This window comes from Triticum dicoccoides, chromosome 5A (assembly GCF_002162155.2).
Source record: "Triticum dicoccoides isolate Atlit2015 ecotype Zavitan chromosome 5A, WEW_v2.0, whole genome shotgun sequence".
NCBI classification, from domain to species: domain Eukaryota; kingdom Viridiplantae; phylum Streptophyta; class Magnoliopsida; order Poales; family Poaceae; genus Triticum; species Triticum dicoccoides.
Window position 1 is genome coordinate 267,867,710 of NC_041388.1, and position 9,201 is coordinate 267,876,910.

At 45.0% G+C, this 9,201-nt stretch overlaps 1 long non-coding RNA gene across 1 annotated transcript; it reads right to left on the bottom strand.

The window, feature by feature from the left end:
- Positions 1-5,324: 5,324 nt before the first annotated feature.
- LOC119297199 lies at positions 5,325-8,833 on the bottom strand. The gene is made up of 2 exons (XR_005145575.1): positions 6,893-8,833; positions 5,325-5,800 (listed from the first exon to the last, which is right to left on the bottom strand). It is a non-coding gene; the product is annotated as an uncharacterized LOC119297199 (long non-coding RNA).
- Between the last annotated feature and the right edge of the window lie 368 nt (positions 8,834-9,201).

The following is a 9,201-nucleotide window of genomic DNA, read 5'->3' on the forward strand; positions in this document are numbered from 1 at the left end:
TAATGAACTAATAGAGACAAGGTGCGATGCGTGGCAGGGGCAACTGTTGGAAAAAGTCCCAAAAAGACTCCCTCGGGGTCTTCTTTCTTTAGTCCCAAATGCCCACTTTTAGTCCCTAAAAGACCCTCCTGTTTGGTTTAGATGGGACTGACACGGAGTTTTTTAGTCCCTACACCAAAATGTCCCTGTAAACAAACACCCTCTAATAATGCCGCTGGAAAATTGATGCAATGCCACAGTTAAAAGCAAATTACATGTTTAACGAATTTTATTGTTAATATAATCTCTATGTTAATATTAATCAATGCCACCTTTTGAGAAATGCTACTGTCTTGCTTTCTTTCCCATTTAGATAAGGTATATGCTTCTTTTTGTTGGCTTCTGTGTCATCCATCGTTATTGACCACTAATTGTTTCCTTTGCACCTCTGTGTAAACAGGGTTATCTGCTTCACCTCGTTGCCATTGTGACCTTTTGTTGCACTGCACAAAACACTTTTGTTTTAAGAGTGTTTTATGCAGTTGAACCAAAATGTCACACCGACAATGTTGCTTGATTGCTTGATCTTAGTGGAACTGCACAAGAGGAGATCTTACTTCCTATCCGTTAATGCGAATTTGGTTCAGATCTTCTTCTTGTGAGTTGTTTGAATTCCGCATCATGAGAGGTCAGTACTAGCCTTCTTTCACATGATTCTGCAGTGTGCATTCATATGTTGTGCTACTTGTACGATAATGTTGCTTGATTTTAGTGAACTGCACAAATGGAGACAAGACTTCCAATCTGTATGTGCACCGTAATATCCCATTGAGGTAAGATAAGAATATTTCACAACTGCTGGCCTGTATTTTGCCACTTTCATCAGAAAATTAAGTTTAGTACTATACTTGTGCTCCCTAATTGACATGCCAAATCTTACATTGAAGGCGAAGCTTGTCTGTTATTGAACCAAGTGATGAAGGGGAAGAACAAGCGGAAGAAAAACAAAAATCAACTCCCGGTGCTGTAATGAAGCACTGGAACTGTGATGACACAAGTAATGATATAGTTTTGCATCTTAATTTATTGCTATGGCTGGAATGAGCAATTGTTTTGCCACTGATTTGATGCCACTCTTAATGTAATATGTAATTATCTCTACTTGTGCAAACAGGGATCTTCTTTGAAGATACCATATATTTTAGTGGAACTGCACAAGAAGATGTTGGAAACATTAAACTAATCGAGGAGTATATAGTAAGCATGGCCACCACCGTAGATAGCAACAGATGGTTCCGGAGAATTGCTTCATCTGTATGCTCTACACAATAAGCCTCCTGACAAAGGTTGGTACTCGCCCACTGATTTCATCCATATGATTGAGCTTTGTCATCTCTATTGGTGTTGTGCTACTGTTTAGATACTGTCATGAAAAAGTGGTATTGTCCTTGAGAAGTGCTTCATCTGTGCTATTTTAAATATTTCCTTTCCTTTTTTTCGAGCAAACAGTGATGCTAGCATTTAGTAGTCCTCTTGTCTTTGCACAACAGGATCATCTTCCTCTGAAGAAGAATATGGAGTATATGAAGTGACTAGTTCTGATTATGCCAGGATGAAGAAGCCCTGTCTATCTTATCATCAGAAGGAGCAGTTGAAGGATGGTTACATTACTCCCCACAAGACCAAACTAACTTCAGCTCAGAAGGACTGACAAAATCTCCATTTTTTTGATGTGATGCGCGAGTACAATGTTGTTCTAGGATTCTTTCTGATGAGTTCCATTTTTCTAAAAGTGTGCTCTACATGGACCATGTATGTGCCTGTTGAAACTGTCAATTCATAGTACAGTTTGCTTTATACTAATCACTTTTTTGTATTTGTGCAAACAGGGGTGATCAGCTTGATTTCAATGGGAACTGCACAAAATGTTCATGAATACACCGAATCATTCATTTCCACCACAAGAAAGGAGGTGCCGATAAGTTCAAGGCGTTGCAACATATAAGGGCGAAATCATACAAGCTACGCGCGAATTTGGTTGATTTTGGTGGAATTGCACAAAAAGAACAACTGGTTTATTTAGCACGACGTGCCATGTCAATGTCTGAACTGATGGCAAACCCTGCCCATTCCACAATTGTAGGCATTTGATATTTTGGAATGGGACAACCTTGTCAAATTTTGCTCATTGATTTTACCAAGACATGCGTTTGATATTTTTGAATGGGACGCCCTTTGCTGTCAGCATCGTCGATCAATTTTTTCTTTATTCTTTAGTTGTGAAGTAAATATTGCCTCTGACATGTGAGTCGCTGAGATGCATAATCATCGATTGTTTTGAATGTTCTCTATGAATTGTCAGGCTTGTGTGTTTGATGGCAATGTACAGAAACGCTAAAAAGCTGCTCAAACTCTTTGTACTCCTTCTGTTCCTTTTTACTTCGCACATTGTGAAAGTGCATACTTTTTCGTATAAGATTGGTCAAAGTAGAGATACTTTGACTGCAGACAAAACTTGTATGCAGACTAGAAAGGACCGGAGGGAGTACATGTGAAACTGCTGCAAACGAGGTGATCACCCTGGGAATAATGCTAGTACGTATTGTTTTGCATGTTCATCCAATGCCAATGATACAGGAATTCAAACTAATCGAAATAAATTCATTCATACACGATCGGATTTCATATAAACATGCCGGATTTCATTACATTTCATACATTTTTCAACTAAAAAGGGGTGCGCTGGAGGTATAATTAATTAACCGAAGCTACCCACCTGTGTCCCGCTGAGCCGAACAGAAGCTTCAGTGACTAAACCGCAGGTGCAGTTGCGTAACTGACATGTGGCTTGTTGGGCCCACATGTTAGTCAGCCAACTGCACCAGCAGTTAAGTAGAAGCAGCGTCCTTCTCAAGAACAGCTCTCCGACTCCACGTCGCCGCCAAGAAGCTAATCGGCCGTCAATGGTTAACCCGCCTAGCTTGGCTTCAACCGGAGGGTAGCAGTGATGGCCTTACTTGAACCCGAGCGGCGGCGACCTACCATGTTCTACTCTTCCTCGTTTTCTGTGTGGCGTGGCCTTGTTGGCAGCGGGGCGGAGCCTCGGCGGAGCCGGCGATGTCCTCTGTCTCGTTGCCGGCGGGCGGCGCCTCAGCGGAGCGGTGGAAATCCTCCCCCACATTGCCGGCAGGGTGGGGCCTTGGCTGAGCTGGCGATGTCCTCTGCCTCGTTGTTGGCGGGGCGGGGCCTTGGCGGAGCCGGCGGTGTCCTCTGCCTCGTTGTTGGCGCCGCAGGGCCTCGGCGGAGCAGGGCCTCATCGACGCCAGCGGAGCGGGGACTCGTCGGAGCCGGCATTGTCCTCGGCCTCGTCCTCGATCTCGCCAAACAGCGCCTCGCCCGCTTCATCGCCCTCTTTGCTAGCCTCTTTGTTGGCGGTCGTAGCCTCCGCCACCCGCATGCGGTACCGCCAGCGCTCGAGGCGGCCCTTGCGGGCGGAGCGGTACGAGTCGAGCAGCGCCTCCTGCTCTGTCCGCTCCGCGGCGATCTGCTCCTCCGCCTGCAGGTGCTCCTGGAGGAGATGGTGGTTGTAGGCGGCGTCGGCCTGCGCCTCCCGGAACTGCTCCCGACGCATCTGCCTCACACTGTCCATATATTGGGCATGGGCCTCGCCGATGGTCATGGTGCAATGCACCGGCGAGGATGGCGCGGAGGAGGGGGTTGGCGCCGGATCGCCGACTACCATGTTCTCCATTGGGACGTCGTCGTCCTCCGGCTGCCTGCCGGCCAGCCGGTCGGCAGCAATGGTTGCCATCTCCTTGTGGTCCGTCGTCCGCCCGTCCCGAAGAGCCCTGGAGCGCGAGGAAGCCATGGTGGGCAGTAGTGGTGTGGACAGGAGAAAGGGAACGGATGCGGATGACTGCGGCTATGGCCGGCGCAGCAGTTTATATAGCAATGGTGGGGGGACGGAGGGACGGACGTGTGGCACCGGAGTAGCCGCCTCGACAACTACGTATCATTAATGTGGGCGGCAGATGGATGGACGGACGACACTTGTGTCGTTTGAAGGCGGAGCAATCGCCTGCACCGGGAAGCGGGGTGGGCGGTGCTGACTATTTCGGGCGGAAAGCCCGCGCGGGCGAGGAGATGACTTTACTTGGAGAGGATGGCAATGGGACCCACCAGGTCCATAGCCTCACGTACGCAAGTGCCTCCTTATTATATACTAGTAGAATGCCCGTGCGTTGCTACGGGCTAAGGGCGGTCTTCAAGGTCGAAGTTCATTTCTCCCTCATACGTCCAGGTATGTTCGGATATCAAACAGGCGCTCAACGAGCTCCCCAAAATTCAACTGTATGGACAATCCGGGCTTCCCCAAATCCAGCCCATATGTGATGGAGAAATGTGGTTATCCGGACTATCTGCCATGTTATCTACAACATGCGGTCCCAACACAAAAAACCCTCCCCACGACGCATCCTTCCCTTTTGTATGCTGGACCCACCTTTTCCGGCTCAGTTTCCCGCTGTAGCGGGACATTTCTCGCTGGAGTCCTCTCCTTTAAAATAGGGATACACCCACCTCATCTTCGCCATGGCGCCCTCTTTCCTTCGCAACGTACTTCCCAAAGGACAGCCAAGGAGGAGTCCTTGCCAACTGCCCCGCTCCGATCTCTCCCCCCATGTTTGTGTCGATCCACCACCGCCATCAAAGGGGAGGAGGCATGCGCCACTCGTGACACCTCCGGAGTTAAGAAGGCGGATCCGATGTCTCCTGGGTCATTGCCCGTACATGTTGCAACACATAAATATTCAAGTGCATCAACACTGATCAAGTTAAACATGTACCTTGAGATTCCTCGTGCCGCTCATGCATATTACACCGCCTCCATTGTATCTAAGCCGCCCTACACAAGAGGTCGAGGCATCATATACACCCGCCCTGTCCCCCGGCCTTGTCGTGGGCGTGATATTGCTCTAATCTCCCATCCCTCAAATCTACCTCGTATATTAAAATTAGTAAATATTTATCATATGATTTTTGTAGTGGGTTTTAATCCTGATCAGTAATATTTTCCTGCAAAGACAGTTCTGGATATAGGAACAAAGCTACATAAAAATTACTTTGAGACGCTTCCAATTCTATATGATTACTATCATCCATTTTTCAAATGAGAACAAGTGACACCACCGCCACTGCTGACCACCAACTCCCATTCAAAATATAGCTAGTAAATATTCCATAAACTGTCGTCCTAGCAAAAGGAGAACCGGGAACAATGAAAGAGCAAACTTAACGAAAATAAGCTTGCACTTGCATTTGGTTCAATGTGCTAATGAAAAATGGGATAACAAGCCAGCACCTTAAAATTTTCTTTTAGACGTGAGCTGCTGTACAAAATGCTAACCTAACCCCCAATTATAATAAGAGTATGAAACTGGTTGACAAATCCTCCCACTGCCCGACCTTATTTTCCAATGTACTCTACCACACATGCACAAGAATTTACAATTTCCCAAACAAACTACCATAACATTTCATGCTTGAGTTGTCCCAGCATCACTGAAGTCTCGGTGAGGAATTTGACAACAACCTCATGAGGACAGACTGGCCCCTACCCAGCAAGGCAGCAACAAGCTAGGACAAGGAGAAGTCCAACATCTCCTCCTCCGAGAAGCCCCCACCCTCCGCCTCAAGAAACTCCGTTCACCATGTCCTTGTCCCTCTTTCCCTCCATCTCGTCCTTCACCCTACTCTTCTCTCCTCTCTCATCCGACCCCTTCCTTATCATGTTCCTCGGCGCTCCATCCACCTTCTTCCTTGCCTAAAGCAATTCGGATAATAGTAAATTATGGTATTTGTGCATCAACATCACAATAGTTGTCCAACTAAGTCCAACAAGATTCCCAAAACTGGAACATATTGCATCATACAAATAGATGCATAAAACAACAGAAATTGCAGACACCAAAGACAAGACTCTAAGAAATTAATAGTGCCAATACATGTTGTGATAACTACTACATGAATTCAACTTAAACTTGCAAGACAGGAATGCAGGCTATACACTGAACCTTTATCATCCTATTGGCATAACCAGTACATAGCCATTCATTCCCAGATCAAATTTGTAGATCATACCCATTCCATGTGACAACTAATGATCTGCATACATATAGGAATACCATCAATAGATATCTGGAAAATAAATATTGTATTTTATGAGAACTAAGATGCTCTAATGGACCAGTATAATTCCAAGCAAACATGCAGAAGAATATTGAAGGTTTAAAGTTTTAGCGAGTACAAAATTTCAGCATATGGATATTAGAATTGCATGCATGCTCAAAATAAATAATTTTGTCAATCCAAAATATAATATATTGTTGCATTGGTAACTGGCCGATAGTTTGCTATTAATTCTTGACATTCTTTAAAAAAATCTTGACGTTTAAGTTTGTCCATGCCCATTATTATATCTGTAACGCTTAGTTCAAAACTTGAAATTAACATATGCTTTTTTTCAAACAGAATTAATCATAACAAATGGAGCAACACAAATACCGTACCACCAGACCAAGAGTTTTCTTTTATACATATTGGCATATTGACATGTTCTGTTATAATGGATGTGCAAATAAGATTTTTATTTTTGCTGGTATGCAACTAATATTCTAACCCACTGACCTAACTCAACTTAAGACAGGACAACATCATGGAGAAGGAATGTCAACAAAACTCAAGTAACAAGTACTCGTATTATGTTATGCATCCATCAGTACACAAAGTTATGATTTACCTGTTATTAACACGATTACGTGAAGAAAAGAACATGCTAAATTTCTATGCATGTGTGTGTGTGTGTGTGGCGAAACTAACCAAATTTAAATGTGTATTTCTGAACAAATATACTCACATCACAAATCCTTCGATCCAAGTGTGTGAATTCCATCCGATCAAACCTGCGATAAGAGAAATTGAAAAGGAGAGACATGTCACCTGCATCCAATTAGCGTATAGAACATCACGATATCACTACATCACCTTTGTGGGGCCTTGATCAATGCTTCATTCTTAAACATTACAGCATAAACAAATGCATATGAAAGCTAGAAATTGTTCTACTTTTTTTCATGATAGGGACTACCACACAAATTCTTTGAGATGTGGGACGGTAAGAATTGGAGCAGAGAAACGTTGATGTAGTAGGTGCTAAGCCATGTTGTAACACCTGGAAACAAATATCTAACCTAGCTAAGCAAAAAAATTAAAAATCAAGGAAACATAACAGACTAAAAATATCTACCCTAGCTAAGCAATAAAAAAATTAGAGGGAAACATAACAGACTAAACAGAACCCTAACAGGTAACTCTACAAATATTCACCTGGCATACGTTATCTCATTCCAACAAATATTGGAGTTACCTGTTACTGTATTTGGCAAGCAATTTCACTTTTAATTTTAAGGAACTGTAACGTCTTGTTTTTCAGATGATCCATTCATAGACTTTTTTCCTCGGTAAGAGGCCAACTTCAGTAAGGTTCAAAAATAGATATTTTGGAAAGTCTATGAAACACCTGAGTTAGACTCAAATAAGGAATTGAAACTGCAATTGTAAAGACCAAGCTGCCATTTTTTTGTTCTCATTCCAGCCATTTCAACTCTCATCTTCTGAAACTCAGCCTACATCCTACAAATAAAGATGTTCAACAAATAATGGTGCAAGACAAAGCATTCTGATTACTATAATGAAAACAACTCCAATGATATTTTTTTTACATTTTCTATGATATTATACCTGACCTGATCATCATATTAGCATTTTTATCACCTAAACTTCAAGCTATTACTTGACATCTTATGAATTAAATGGTAGCTCCAAGGAAGATATCTTTGGCTTTGCCATGCTCGCTCAACTTCCCCCTGCCATGCATGTATCTGCTTAACAAAATCACAACAGTACAATGATTTGTAGATAAATAAATACAGATACACAATCATTGATATGGTAGCGGATCGTGTGGGGGTGGCGCAGATCACGTGCAGCATTATATAATCAGTTGAACTTGGAGCTCAGTGCCATTCAATCTGGGCTGCTTGCTGGTCTGGCGTCAGTGAGCTCGTGGATATAGCAGACTAACAGTTAGAATAAAATGCGTTCTTTGGTTCATGTAGAGGTACCCGATGGTAGCAGCCAATGAGGGTTCTGGCACAACATCGTGCACGGCGTCCCCGCGCCATTGGCGTCGGCGCACTCGGCGGCGATCTCGAAGGCCAACTTGCCGGACCCCATGACGGTGATGCGCTTCCCCTTAACCAGCGCGGTGGCGTCCTCGTCGGCCATGTGGGAGAGCTCCATGCAGGAGCACCCGCCCGCGGAACGCCTCCGGGCCTGGGGACACCGCTGGGATGTTGGGCATGCCGCTGAAACTGCCGATGCAGAGGATCAGGAAGTCGGACTCATGCACCTCCTCCGTCTCCGGCTCCTGCTCGCCGGCGCCCCAGTGGCCCACAGTGAGGCACCACACACCCGAGCCGTCGCCGAAGGCCTCGCCGTTGCCGTTCCACCTCTCCCACCGGTCCGCCGCGCCCTCCGGCTCCGCATCGACGTACTCCGCGGCGACGACCCGGCTCCGGAACCTGACCTGGGAGAGGGGCACGAGATTTGTGGGTAGATAAGGAAGGGCAGGGGCCTTGATCGTGAGAAATTTTTTGAGGAACAGAAGCTGGAAAAAAATCCCGGTATAATTGGAAGGAAATAAACGAATGCGGGAGGGAGCATCTGTATGGAAAGAATCATGAGAGGGGAGGATGGAAAGATTGGTGTTTATGGAAGCTTTTTGTTATGAAAATATTCGATATGATTTGATCCCTTCTGGTATATGGAAGGGAAGGATGGAACGATTGGTGTTTTATATGGAAGGGTGGCATCGATGGAAGGATGGAATGGTTCATTTGGTTTTTCTAGGCATGGGGCGTGTGGTTCTCGTGATGCATGAATGAAAACCGGTCTTGGTTTTCGGAGGGAGGAAAAAAATCGGTGGGAGGGAGATCGCCTGGTGGGGGGAGATCGTTGGAAGGCTGGAAACGAACGAACGACATGAGACATTAGGAGTATATATAAAACTATACTTTCTCCGTATAGGTGAATAAGTCGTATTAGAAGGTGCATCACGATCTAGGTGCAAGCAGATTGATGGAAGAAGAATATTTCTCTCTTCTA